The sequence below is a fragment of the Balaenoptera borealis genome, assembly GCF_965194805.1.
Source record: "Balaenoptera borealis genome assembly, chromosome: 7".
NCBI lineage: Eukaryota > Metazoa > Chordata > Mammalia > Artiodactyla > Balaenopteridae > Balaenoptera > Balaenoptera borealis.
Genome location: NC_138864.1, coordinates 68,739,593 through 68,754,777, shown reverse-complemented (window position 1 = coordinate 68,754,777; position 15,185 = coordinate 68,739,593). Strand labels below are relative to the sequence as shown.

Below are 15,185 nucleotides of genomic sequence, written 5' to 3'. Positions count from 1 at the left end.
TGTACACCTGAAACTAACACAACATTGTAAATCAACTAACCTCCCATAAAAATTTTAAAAAAAGAAATCAGGGAAAAACAGGGAATAGATAAATAAAACAAGAGAAGAGCCTTGCATGGACATATAATGATAACATGCCGCGAACTGAGAAATAGAACTGGGCACTCTGCCCTGAGGCCAGGGAGACCACGGGCTGCCCAGCCCATCTCTCCAGCTGTGAGGACCAGGGTCAGAAGCTTCCCTCCTCCCCTCAGAGGTCTCCCACCATTCTAACCTCATAGAGCTTGGGGTGACATGGGGAAGGCTTCAATTCATACAGAACTGCTTATAAATATTAAAAAAATTTTTTTACTATTACTAGCATTTGTCACTCAAAAATATGAATGTGTATCAATTTTAGGTGAGGCAAAAAATGGACCTTCAAATCAAAAGCCTATAAATAAAAATACTATATACTTTGGTGGTTCTCATCTTTAGAATAACTCAAATACACTTCAGTATATTAGGAATCCACAGCACTAAAGCATGGCCCAGGGATCCAAAGTGTGTGTGTGTGTGTGTGTGTGTGTGTGTGTGTGTGTGTGTGTGTGTGTGTGTTAAAAGCAACCCTGAGATGATCTGCATGACCAGTCTCACTTGGGAAGCATTGCACTGCCACTGAATGACTACCAGTTTCCTAGTCAGACATATAAGGGAGGGACATTCCAAGCACGGACAATGACAATGCAGCATGGGAAGTCCTGGTAAGTTCTGGAAAAAGTCATCTACTAGAGCTCTGGTTTGTGGAGATCGGTGGTAGAAGCAGATGTGATGGGGTCAGACTCCAGAGGTTCTAGGAAGCAGGGCTGAGAGCGCTACACTTCACCCTGGAGACATCAGGGGCGGCACAGGCTTAAAGCAGGAGGTGGCCCGATCGGGTGTGCTGGTTGGAGGCGTGACTCTGGCAGCCAAGTCCAGTGGACTGCAGGGCGGAGGGACTGGCACATGTGCTAAGTTAGAAGAGGGAAGGCAGCCACGTGGACTTGCTGCCTAACAGGTGAGGGAGATGCAGGATAATGCTTAAGTTCCCGTCCTCACAGATCGGGTGGAAGGTGGTTCCTTTCTCCATGTACAAACTGTACACAGATAAGGTCAGGAGGAATAGGGCTAAGCCACCCTGGGAATTAATCAACCTCTTCCTTTTTTGAGTCATGTAAACCAGAATGTGGATGTTTAAACTGTTGTGTTCATTTCATTCTGACTCTACCCCTAGGCTGGAAGCCTGGGAGGAAGGAATAACAATTGTAGTTTATTTATTCCAAACACAAATGCTGTGTACAAGTAGCTCAGCTTGCTCAGTGTCTTGTGTTTGATAATTTAATTTAGTCTTCTGGCTCCCTGGGTGTAAGTTTGGTGTAATTGCTTAGCAAATCTGCCACCTCTTTAAGTCTTGAATCATCCTGGTAAGTATCACTGACCTACCAGACTATATCGCTGGTCATGCTGGTTTTGAGCATCTATATCCCTTTATGTTTTAGTACTTTCTCCCTTCTACCCAGATCATTCCCTTCTCATCTGCCTTGTTAGACTCTTTTTTCTCTGCCTCAGTCTTGCTGGATATTATAAAAGTAAAAGTTATCATTTCTTATATAAAGTACTGTTCTAATAAGCATGTTACAGTTCAGCTCAGCATCTTCCACAGCGGTGGCTGGGGAAGTCCTGCTGGGAAGATGCACAATAATCCAGCAAAGAGATAAGACATGGACAAGGGGGAGTCAGGAAATGAGCAAAAGGGAAGAGGCCCAAGGATTCACATGGAGACTGCAAATAAATGCATTGAGGGGAGAGACAAAAGATATTTAAAAAATTGGAAATCACTATTCAAGAAAGAAGATGTGACAAAACAGAAGATTAAACAATAATCACTGGGAGCAGAGATGCGGGTCAAGCAGATATTTTCACTCAATTCTAGTAGAGTAGAAACAGGCATCATTGCTGAAAACTTGAAAAGATTTAAAAAGAAACAGCTTCTTACTGTAGCAATTCCACCTAAGTTAACCTCTGTGAAGAATTCTATCTGGCTCAGTGACACATATGAGATTTCAGAGAAGTTGCTCCCTGCTCTTAAGTTTAGGGTCCCAAACTGTCTGGCCTCCCCTGCTGAGAATCCTACCTCCTCCTGATAATAGCAGGACAAACCAATAGAGCATTTAATTCACATTAGATGCAAAAAAATGCAAAGTCCAGAGTAGAGCAATGGAAGAAGGAAAATGCAATCAATGAGGGTTGATGCCATTAGGGTTAACATCAGATTCACAGAACTTTGTCCAAATCTAGCATCATTTTTTGCTACCTCTTATTTAAAAGGTTTTGATTTATGCACTCTTTCCTCATCTAGGGTATGGATTTTCACAGGCATATACTGTGTTCTATTTAATCTTTGTATCCCTAGTAATGGATGGTGTACCTAGCACAGAAAAGGCACTGAACACATATCTGATAAAGGAATGTGGTTATTTTCTTGACAAAATAATAATAATCAAAACTCTCAACTAGAAAAAAAATTCATTCTGAGAATCATCACCTTAGAGACTTAAAGAATTTGGGAGTCTGTACTCTGTGTTCTTACCCCTTAAAACAGAGTGAGCCCACCCAAGTATCCTACTACATCTGGCCTGTAAGATCCAGTTGCAGAGAAAAATTATTCCAGAAAATTTCCCTGGTACACTCCCCACTTACACCAGATCCACTACTTTTGCTGCTACACCCGTCTCTCCAGACTCATGGCTCGGTACCTCTGACATTGATAGGTGCTCTGCGCTCCTTCAGGTTTGATGACTGACAAAATTTCCTCTCTGGTTCATGAAACCTCTGCTTTCCACCTGGCTCTTGTGCCTGCTCGCCCCCCAGTGATTTTGATTTTATTAGGCTCCAGAAATATCCTCAGGATAATCAAATCAACCCTCAGAGTGCTAAGTCAACTTAGCAATGAATACACCATGAATTGAATTAATAGAGACACCTGTGTTCACTTGGGTCGATGACATTGGCATTGCTGTTCATAGCAATCACCTGGGGAAATCTAAAACTCTTGACTCCTGGTTACCATCTCCATCGATTGTGATGTGATTGGTCTGTGGTGACGCCTGGGCATCAGAACTTTTTAAAATTTCCAGGTGATTCCTATGTAAAGTTTTCAAATCACTGCTTTAGGTTGAAAACCAAACTGGTACCATTTTTCCCCCCACACTGCAGAGAATAGACATTACTAAATGAAAATGAAACAACTTCTTAGCATTGTGTCCTAGTCTCTTGTCTGAGTATATCATAGCATCTATATAAGGGTCACTAGATGAATGTAGGTTGGCTTAGGTGACATGTTAAAAACCACCCTGCAAGTAAAATGAGATATGTTGGCTGAATAGGTTTCAGACTTGTTAAAACAAATAAATAATTCCAAAATGTTAATGCCATGAGGATTGATTCTTCTCTCTAAACTGAGAAGCAGGGGTGAATGTTCTCCCCACTTCCGATCTTAACTGAAGGCTGAAAGCTATCTGTCCCCTCAGGATGTGGGCCAGGATTCCCCACCCCGCAGAATTAAGAAGGGTTGGCATTCTCTGACTGGCCCCTCCCACCTGCCCAGGATTGGCTATTTTCAGAGATGTTATCTGGAGAGATAGGGGCCTTAGCTCTTAACTGAGGGGACAAATGCCAACCTCTGGGTCTGACTCATGCCTAAGACATGCAGAGGGTGTCCTCAGAAGCATGCAGGGCTCCTTCTTCAGCTGTTCTTTAAACAGCTGACAGGGAAGCCCACCTTCCAGACACAACAGCTGAGGAAGCATTTGGACTCCGCTTCCATTCCTAAGACTCCAGAGATAAGGGCATGGCCCAGCCCTGGGTGCTGGCATCTTCAGCCTTAACTCCTGTGTGCTGTTTGTCCCTCTCTCTAGACCAGAAGGGCCGGCTCATACTTGGTGCCAAAACCAAAAAGCTTCGATTTCTGGGAGAAAAGGGGGGCAGGTTATTAAATTGAACAGAATGGTTAACAGTGCCGTGAAAACTATACTATGTGCAGTTTAAATAAGCTGCACGTGTATGGTCTTCTTTCATTAGGCCCATTATTCTAGTTCTCTTTGGAAGCTTCTCTGAATCTCCCACCTGGGGAGGCCTGTCTTAGGATGGAGCTGGGAGAAGAGTGATCACTAGCTGTCCACAACTCGCTCCATCCCTGACATGAGATTCCAAGTGGATTCTGCCACAGCCCAGATAGGATAGCCCCTACAGGGGGTGGCGCTGTCATTTAAGAAGACTCCTGGCTCTTCTCTCTTGACACATTTGGAGATACATTGTGATCACCTGTCTACTTGCTGGTGGGAGAGAGAGGGGAGAGGACATCCATTACTGGCTGGAGCTACAGCTTGAACAGAATCAGAGCCGGGCAGAAAGAAGCAGGCATGCCGGGAAGGCCAACATATTCTCTACTGACAGGACTATGTTGTAGAGGGGCGAGAGAAAGCTCACAGCGGGACTTGTGTGGACTCAGGAGAGGGTCAGCATGTGAACAGCACACTACTCCGTATCTTGAACAATAGGTCCCAGCCCGCCTTGTCTGTGGAGATAGCGATGAACTGGTCTCCTTGGCAACGGAGGCGCGCTGGCTCCGCAGGGCTAGCAGGCAGGCGTCTGCAAACCTGGAAGGAGTGCATTGCTCCTGCCTCTTGTGAACACCCACACCATCCAGATACGTGTCCTCCCACTCCTCTTCATTGCTGTCTGTCATCTACTGCCTTCGAATCACTCTGAACCACTGAGTGAAACCCCCTCCACTCCAAATCCTGAGAGATTCCAGCCTCTATGAAGATAGCCAGTGAGCAATTTTACTTCTCAGTTCCTGATTGTCCTCTGCTGCACTGCATTTCAGTCCCCTAACCCAAGGCGCTTGTCCTGGATCTTAATATCCTGGAGGTGCCCCAACTCAGAAATTCTAAACTCCAATCATCTGTTCTCAGATCACCTCCTACACACTTTCTGCTCTACCTTCATACTCACTGCATCTGTTCACAAAAAAAAACCTCTAATTCCTCAACCCGTTCTCTCCTCACAGTCTAGCAGGACCTTCTTGGCCTCGTCTGCCACTACGCAGCCCAGGCCCCTTTGCTCTGAATTACTGTCTCACCAGAAAAGTCAAAACCCTCAATCAACGCTACAAGCTACCTTCTCTGATTGTAAACTCTGGCATTGCTGCTGCCATGCAGGATGGCACAACGCGACAACACAATCATTTCTAGTTTGCAACCTCAGCTGAGCCCTCAGCAGTGTTTGTCAACCTTTCTATTTGTTTTTGACCAGCTTCATCCCATCTTCTCAATGGCTCTCAGTTGATTGCTTCACTTCTTACTTTATCCACCAACCTGGCATCAGCAGCAGCACAGTCAACATGCTACCTCATTTTACTCGTGCACGCTACAAACTTGTTCTCCACCTCTGCTCAGCTCTTGCCTTGGTGGGCAAGGTCTTCCTCCCCCCACCATCACCAAGGGCCTTGCCCCATCTCCCTCCTCCTCCCTCTGGAAGTGGCCCCATCAATCTTTCTCTTGTTTTTCTTTACCTTCTCCGTCTCCCTCTCTGCTGACCCCTCCCTGTGTCTACAAAACTGTCGGCTTTCCTCTCAGTCCTACCCCCTGACCCAGTGTACCCCATCTGGGGTTTAGCAAGCTAGGGTCCACAGGAAGCCTATCTTTGTGAATAAAATTTGACTGGAATATAGCCATGCTTATTTGTTTATATATTGCCTACAGCTGCTTTTGTGCTGAACAGCAAGTAGTTGAGTAGTTGTGACAGAGATCACATGGCTCACAAAGCCAAAAACTGCTCTATGGCCCTTTGTAGAAAAGATTGTGGGCTCCTCCATACTCACCACCCACTTCCTTCCCTCCTGGCCACTCCTCAATCCATGGTAACTGCGATGTTGTTTCTGTGTCTTACCACCTTCCTAACCTTCCCTTCCTCAGGTCACTGAGGTGACTCACTATTTCCTAATTCAAAGGCGGGGGGAGATTTTCTCATTCCTTAGTCACTCCTCTGCTGCACTGGACATTTGGAGATCACACTGTTCTTGAAATTCTAGAGAAAGATCCCAAATGCAAATGCCCAGAGGAGCCAGGCAGGCTGTGTCAATGAATGAAATGGCCACATTAAGATATGCGCGTGGGGGGACCTGGAGAGCCTGTCCCCACGGCAAAAGGGGAGCCCCTGCGCTGCTGTGAGGAATCTAGGCCCTACATAGCCAAATATTCCAGTGTTTCATGGGAAGCTAAAAATGCAGATTTTATGAGGCATCGCTCAACTCTTAAAAGGTGGGAACTATTTAAAAAATATTACAAACCCTGAGGAGCCGAACAAAATGAAACTTTTGGCCAATTTGGCCTAATGGCTGTGGATTAGTCCCCCTGGTTCCATGACTGAACTTTCTTGGTTCCTTTGGGGAATCCTGATTTTTGCTGCTGGAGGTTCCCTTGAGCCAGCCTGCCTCTGCCTTCTCAGATGTTCATCCCCAGCCCATGGGTCTTTTCTTGCTACACAGTTTCTCAGGTGAAATCCCAAATCTATCTCTCACTCTATCCTACGCACCTGCTTCTGACTCGCATCTCCATATGGGAAATGAACTGCTCCACCCGGAAATCCCACAGATAACTTCAAAATCCACATCAGCCCTTCCCCATCTTCAACCCCTACCCTTTGCCAAGCCAATGCCTACTCCGAAATTAAGACTCAGGTTCCCCCCAACCCAGCTGTCCTCCTCTCCATCTTTCCAATAGGATTGAGGTGCCTCTCTCTGTGTCTTCAGAATATTTTGGTAACTATACTTTGTACAAAGTATTATAATTACCTGTCTCCGTGTCTGTCTTACGCACCTAGAGAATAGCCCCTCAGTGGGCAGGGACTGTCACATTAATCTTTGTATTCCCAGCTTCTAGCAGAGTGCTGACACGTAGTAGGTTCCTAATAAATGTTTGGCAAATTAATACACAAACAAAAAGAAAGAGAAAGATGCACTAAAAAATTAAATTGCCAAGTTTTCTATGCCTTCAGAACACTTTTACTAGTGTAATTTTTATTTTATGGTGTCTTTGGTATATAGCTAGTATTACCGTTAACATATTAGTATTGTATCAGAAAAGAATGTAATTTTCCCTTAATTGTGATTTTTAAAAGCATTTGTTTTCATGCTAAAGGAAAACTGTGTTATGTCCAGCAATAAAAAATAGTAAAATGTAATAAATTGAAGTCAATAAATAAAGTAGGATTTGCCAAATAAATACATCATAAACAAAACATAGCGAGGACATATTTCTTCTAAAAAGTGAGATTTACTGGGAAAATTTACTACCACACATAACAGAAAAAGTAGTTTCTTGATCTTAAAATCTTGTTATGTGAAATGATGGCTAACAATGAAACAAAAGTTTCTCTCAAGCAATTATAGAAGGCAGTGATTCCAGCTTTCTGGAGGGACTCGTAATGCCCTACCATGTATTTGATTTTGCGGCATACTTTTAAGAATTCTATGAGCTATATCTCTTGGGAAAGGTGGCGGGTGTGGGTCAGGGTGAAAATGTTTAATTGATATCAGTTTTATTTTCACCCACAGTTAAGTGCCTGGGACTCTCCATCATTACCACTTGCAGCTAAGACATTGAGAGAAAGTCCTCCTTTTCTACCATTAGGTGGCAGTACTGCTTTGGGACAAACAACAACGACACAGTGGGTCTTGTCTTTTTTTTTTTTAATAATTTCTAGATCTATGTTTGATCTTTATTTTATTCCTAAACTCTAGGCTTCAGAGTGCCCAGTACAAATAACAATGGAGTAAACAAGGCACAGACATGATATTTGAAGAAAACTGAAGCAGGCTCACCAATATCACTCCTTCATTCAGAACCTTGTCTTTGCAAGAAATGCCCACCAATTTCTCTCCCCCCAAGAAGGCTTCTTTTCCATCAAGTAAACCTAGAGTGATGATTAAGGCAGAAAAATAGGCACCATGTTGCAAGTGGTAAATTTGCTTCTCTGAGAACCTCCAGATTGGGTTACATCCAAATCACTAATCTACTCCCCAGCCTGGCAAGAATCTACTCTGAATATGTATTCACATATGTCTCTTCTTTACATTATTGGTGGGATAGGACTGGAGAAAGGCATACAAATTTGTTGATGCTCTATTAATTTTTTAAAATTTATGCATGTATATAAGCCCATGTAACCATAATACTGTATAAGATATAGAACGTTTCTAGCACCTCAGAAGGTTTCCTATGCTCTCTTAGTTTTTAAAACCAGGAAAAGATTTCATTTCTCAAATAATGTATTCAAAACAAAACAAAACAAAACAAAAAACCTCTCAAGGCAGAATAGTTGGAGAGAGGGGTTGTCCTACTTTATACATTGATCTGGGTCTCTTTGTAGCCTTGAATAGGAACTCTGTGGTAGATGCTTTTTGGAAGGTGTATTCAATGCATGGATGGGATGGAAGATACCAACTCACAGTGAGGATGTGGAGCAACTAGAACTCTCGTGCATCAGTGGTGGATGTGTAAAGAGATGCAGTCACTTGGGAAATCTGTTTGGCAGTATCTACATAAGCACACCCTATGACCCAACAACTCTACTCCTATGTTCATATAGGAGTATGAATACACACATAGTTTCAAAATGCATGTACACTTTTACCAAAAGGTGTGTACTAGAATGTTCAAAGTAGCAAATGGCCCATCAACAGCAGAATGCATGACTAAATTGTGGTATATTCACACAATGGAGTACTATACAGCCACAGAATGAATCATCCACAAATACATATAACAACATGGATGAATCTCACAAACATAATATTAGGGGAAAGAAGCTAGATACAAAAGAGTACATATGTTATGATCCTCCTTTTATGAAGTTCAAAATTAATCTATGCCCTGAAGTGTGGGTCATAGTTACCCTTGGATGGGAGTGGTGATGGGAGAAAGGGTTTCTGGGTGCTGGTGACATTCTGATTCTTGGTGTCACAAGTGTGTTCAGTTCGTGAAACTTCATCACCTGTACACTTATTTTAGGAAATATATGTAAATTATACTTTAAAGTTTTAAAAAATTAAACTCTAGACAAAAGTCACTTCTACCTGGAATGACAATGTAATGGGATGAAGGAAATAACATTTCAGTTAGGCCCTCAAACATGGGTAAGCCTTCCCAGGTGGAGGTGGAGAACAGGTATTCTGTAAAACACGGAATCCTTTAAGCAAAAGTACGGAGGTTAAAAAGAGTAAGGAACGTTTGCAAAATGTCAAAACTGGCCAAAGAATAAGATTGGTATAAGAAAGAAGCAGGATCTTAAACAGCAGATCCTGCTTCTTTCTTATACCAACATGCTCGATAAGCATTGCTTGACTCTTTAAAGGACTTAAATACTGCAGGATTTTTCAGGAGTTCTCCCAAAGGCAAAATACTTCACAAGGAATTTGACAGGTTCAAGTCAAAGAGGCTGTGCAGTCCTGTGTGTGCAAAAGAAATGTCCTTGATTAGGTCACCTCGTGGAATGTCTCCTGGAACGCTAATGCCTTCCTGCATTGTCCTTTTTTTTTTTTTTTTTTTTTTTTGGCTGCATTCTATCCTTTGCCTTTAAATAAAGAAGTAGGAGAAAAGTCTCACGACTAGACTGAGGGAGTCTAAACAATTGGGTCTTTATTTGTTGGGCAACATAGTGAGGTTTTTATTTTGTTTTTGTTTTTTAAGGGAGAAGCAAAATGATCAGATGTACACTTTGGGAAGCTCGATGTGCAGGATGTGGAGGAGGAAGGAGTAGCTGCAGACTGAGGGGGTAGCACTCAAGTGTACAAGACCCCCTGTGATCTGCCCTCTTCCCACCCACCTCTTCATTCTAGTCCTTCACATAACCCCACCCTGCTACAAGCCAGTCATCCCATCACTTGCAGTGCCTCCAACCAAACCCAGCCTTCCCGGCTTTGCACACGGGGCTCTGACCCCTGGCAAGAGCCTTTCTCTGTCCCCTCTAATTAGGCTTACACTGAAAAAGAGCCATCTCTCCTCCCAGCAGCTCTCCCAGAAGTTTTGCCATAAAACAAATCAAAGTCTGCAAGTACGGAACTTGTCTTCAGGATCAAAGAATGTGTGTGTAAATCAAGTAAGGAACATAAGATGCAAACAGTTTCTATTGTCAAATCATGTGCAGACGCTGAAGGAAAAAAAAAAAACTATTAGTTTTTAACGTTAATTTACAAACAACAAAGTTTCATTCCTGGGCCTCATCACTTTCAGTAGTTTATCTGGGGTCTTGAAAATCACAGAAACTTGTAGTAACGTCCATAATGACAAACCACCAGGAATTACCCCAGAAGATAACCACAGCCCGATTTTGTTTTGGTACACAACGTGCTGTCCTTCCCCCTCGCCACACTACCAACCAAAAAGATGCTTCCTGGTTACTGGCAAGAAATTAGAAATTGCGTATTGCGTCATTAGATCTATTTGTATAGGCCCAGATTGCAAAATGTTTGAAGAAAATGAATAAGGGCTAAAGAGAATCATCTGGACGTTTTCCAAGGTTCAAACGGAAACAGGAAAACTCAAGTAATTCACATCCTTTACACCTTCTAAGCAAAGCACACCATTAAGCATTAAATGTAGTCATCCACAAGTGCAAATATTGGCCAAGGTGACATACATGGCAGGCAGTGGCAAATGAAAAGCACAAATATTTGTAGAGGGTTTTCAGTGCTAGGACCCAACCCTGGTGAAGAAGAATGGAAGCCAGCTGATGCCTCTTGGAGCAGGTGGGGCAGCAGTGAGATGATTGATAAGCCCAAGGTTTCCAAATGAAGGGCAGGAAGGGAATTGCTCATCCGGAAACCCACGGGACAATGGTCTTTGCTGGAACATCAGTATTTTAAAAGTTTAAAAATACCAATGCTCAGTCCCCACCCTCAGATTTCATTGGTCTAAGGAAGGTCCCCCATGTGGGGTTTTTCCAGGTGATTCTAAGGTGTAGCAAAGTTTAAGAATCACTGAAAGAGCAGGAAGGCAGGGGAGCTAAAACAGTGGGGTGAGTTCAGGGTTACAATAGTTCCCTGGTGAGAACTTATTCTCACCCCAGCCCACCCCTCTCCACCCCACCACACTCATCTGACAACCACCAGCTCAGTTTAATGTCTCCCAGGTCAGGCCCCTGGAAGACTCATCTACACCCTCCCCACCCCGCAGCCCTCACCCCGGCACAGCTCTCTAAATCGATCAGCCAGTCACCAGGTTCTGTCTATTCTGCATCTTAACGCTCAAATCTGCCTTCTCCTTCCCATCTCCATAGTTGCTGCCTTATTCTGGTCATTTGTTTGCTCAACAAATAATTATTGAGTGCCCACTACTCTTTAGGTGCAGGCTATGTACACTGTATTGGTGAATAAAACAGACACAGTCTTTGCCCTGTGGGGCTTACGGCCTGACGGGAGAGAAAGACTATAATCAGGTAAGTGATCAAAAAAGTTTAAGATCAGAAATGCAAGAACTGAGAAGGAAACAAGCAGCGTGTGGTGAAAGAGTAGGGGAGGTAGAAGGAATCTGATTAGACAGTGAGGGTGGGAGGAACTTCTGGAGGGTTATACAAATTCTTTCTAAACTCTCACATAATAATCTCGGTCACATTCCCTGCCACTCCATTCCCTATGCAACCACCAGAGTGAATTTTGTAAAAGCCCAGACACTTTAGTAGGCTTTGTAGCCTCTTCATGACCCAGCTCCCACCCATCATGCCAGGATCACATGTCCCTGAGGCTCTAACGCCCTCAGGCCACTAGAAGCTGTGGGACCACCGTGGTCTTTCCAACCCACTGTGTACACCAATGCCCTGCCAAGAAGGCCCTTTCCATGTCCTCCATCTGGCTTGTTCCTATTTGTCTCTGAGAACACATGTTATGTCGCCTCCTATGAGAAGCCTCATTGGACCCTCCCTAGTTCAGGGGGGGCTTCCATTTTTCTGGGGTTCCGGGGCACTCCATGTTTACATGAAGCACAGCACTCTCGTCTCTGTGATGTGACTGAAGTTTTACTGGTCTGCTCTTCCTCTGACTTGGAGCATCTTCAGGACAGAGACTATATCTTGTTCCCCTCTGTTTCCCGTGTCTGGCACAGTGCTTGGCACTTTAAGACACGGCAAATTTGAATGTACATGTGGAAGGTCCTTTGCATGCTTCTGGCCTCTTAGCTGGTCCTGCAGGTCTTAAAGGGATGTAGGGTGACCTACTGTCCCAGTTTGCTTATAAACACTAAAGGCAGGAGTTAAAGATATCTTCTATCTCCAAAGCCCATGTTTTTTCCACATAATGATGTCACAATTTTCTCTACACTGTTTTTAAAGTCATTAACACCATCTAAATTGAATAGCTGACAGACGATGATGTTAGAAATTTTTGAAAAATACAGATAAACAAAAAGAAAACAGTCACTCAAATCCCATCTCCAACCACAGTTATTGTTAACATCATAGCATGCATCCTTCCAGATATTTTCCCACACAAAGTCATCACATACAAACACGTCCAGGTGTGACCAGGCGTAAAGGTATGTGCGAACAGGCACTGTTCTCTCCTCTACAGTTCCAGTGCCGTGGCTGCAGTATTTCACACAAAAGAGACTTATTTGCTGCTGAGTTCAAAAACTGTGGTTCAAACACAGTTGAGGATTTTTACACTTCACCAGTTGCTTAAATCAGAACATGTTACTTTCATTTTAGACCGTGTATTCTGTACCTTTATTATAGCCTCAATGTTTTCAAACTCTCTGTGAGCTTGTCCTATCCACCCCACAATCTTTTTCAGTCTTTTTCTGAACAATTTCTATCTGGGGTCCTCAATCCTCCTGTTCCAATGTGGGCTGGGAACTCTGTAGGCTGCCGCCCAGCAATCATCCTGGGACTTTACTTCCCTGCTTCCTGTGTCCCCCCCACCTTCCTCTTTCTTAGATTACTCTCTCTTATTGCTAAAATCCATCCTCAAGTACTTTTTAAGAAAAGGTATGTTGGAGAAAAAAATTCTAATCCTTAAATATTTGAAAATGCCTTTTTCCCCCTTCAAACTCAATTGATAGTTTGGCTAAGCATAACAATAATCTGGATTTAAAATTTTCCCCAGACAACTTTGAAAGCCTTTCTCCATATTTTCCTTAGCATCTCATGATGCTGATAAGAAGTCTGATGCAGTTAATGATACTATTCTTTGTAAGTCTTCCATTTTCCCTCTCTCTCTCTCTCTCTCTTTCTCCAACCAGGTTTTAAGGTGCGTGTTGTGTTTCTCTGTGTAATTACTAGGTACAAGGGAATGTATATTTTACAGAGGTTGGCAAAGTAATGCTTCCCACACCCTTCAAAGATATCCATGCTCTAATCCTAGAACCCGTGAATTCATTCTTTTAATTAATTAATTAATTTTTTTTTTTTTTTTTGGCTGCTCCGCGTGGCTTGTGGGATCTTAGTTCCCCAACCAGGAATGGAACCCATGCCCCCTGCAGTGAAGCACAGAGTCCTAACCACTGGACCACCAGGGAACTCCCTGAGTTTGTTCTTTTACATAGCAAAAGGGATTTGGCAGACGTGATTAAGATTATCTACCTAGAGATGGGGAGATTATCCTGGATTATCTGGGTGGGCCCAGTCTAATTACATGAGTTCTTAAAAGTGAAGAGACTTTTTTGACTGGGTCAGAGCTGGGACAGAAGAAGGAAGACATGTGAAGAATAAGAGGGACTTGAGCTGTCATGGCTGATTTGAGGATGGAGGATGGGGACCATGAGCCAAAGACCACAAATGGACTCGGGATCTGCCCTCAGCTGACAGCCAGCAAGAGAATGAAGCCCTCAGACATATCTGCAAGGAACTGAATCTGCCAGCAATGGAGATAAACAGGAAATGGATTCTCCCTTAGAGCCTCCAGGAAGGGACACGGCCCTAATGGCGCCTTGATTTTAATCCAGTGAAGCCCATACTAGACTATGACCTACAGAGTTTAAATTAATAAATTTGTGTGTGTGTGTGTGTTTTAAATACATATAGTTTAAAGCCACTAAAGTTTGTGGTAATTTGTTACAGGAGCAACAAAAAACCAATACATTTATATATTAAGTGCTGCCAAATTTTCATTTCAAAAGGCTGACTTTTATACTTATGCCAATAGTTGATGAGAAAAATTCTTCTTCAAAACCTTCACCAACATAGGATATTTTCAATATCTTAATTTTTCCAAGCTGATCCTGAAAAATATTTTATTTTTATTTTTATTTGTAGTCCTCTAATTTTGTAAACAAGGTTGAACATCTTTTATATATTTGTTAAAGATGTTTTGTTTTGTTTGGAATTACATTGTCCTTATTTTTAGTCACTAGATTTCTAAAATTTCAAACTGTTATGACTATGTGTACAAAATGTATCCTGTGAGGTATTTACTAGTTACTTAATGATTTGTATCTCCTTTCTGCTGTGGAAATTATGTTGCCTATTAAACTAGGTGGCAGAATCTGCCAGCTGCCTAACTCAATATCAATATCCTCCTCCTTAGTAAGAGTATCCTGATCTTTCTGTGATCACATTGCTGCCCAAAATACAGGACTACATTTCTTAGCTTTCCTTGCAGGCAGGTTTGGCAAAAGAGATGTAAGCAGAATTATGGGAAAGCTGCTTAAAGGTAGTTAGCACCGTTTGTAAAAACCCCCCCCACCCCCCCACCCCCCCCCCCGTTTAAAAGATTTTTTTGGTCCTTCTGGCTTACTTCTTTTTTGGCCTGGATTCAGACACAACGGCTTAAGTTGCAGCAGCCATCTTGGACTATGAGGTGGCCTTGAGAATGAGGTGGCCTGTTCTACCGTTTAGCATTTACTAGATGGTAGAACAGGAAGGTAACAGCCTAATGTTCCCAGTGACTCACTGAAGTCACCAAACCACCTCAGAGCTATCTACTTCTTTTATGTGAGTGAGAAACTTCTATCTTGTCAATCTCTGATTTTTTTAGTGATTTTTCTGTTTTATGATGCAGCCAAAGCTGATCCTAATATAGAACCCCAGCAATGATCTGCTATGACTTTTATATCTTATCTTTCCTACAACTCTCTCTCTCTTTTTCCTAGTTTCTAGGCGAGTTTCTTGACTTC

General features: G+C 42.8%; 1 long non-coding RNA gene across 3 annotated transcripts in view; it reads right to left on the bottom strand.

Moving 5' to 3' along the window:
- LOC309631792 overlaps positions 1-15,185 on the bottom strand; it is a 116,754-nt gene that overhangs the window by 60,021 nt on the left and 41,548 nt on the right. The window lies entirely within an intron of this gene.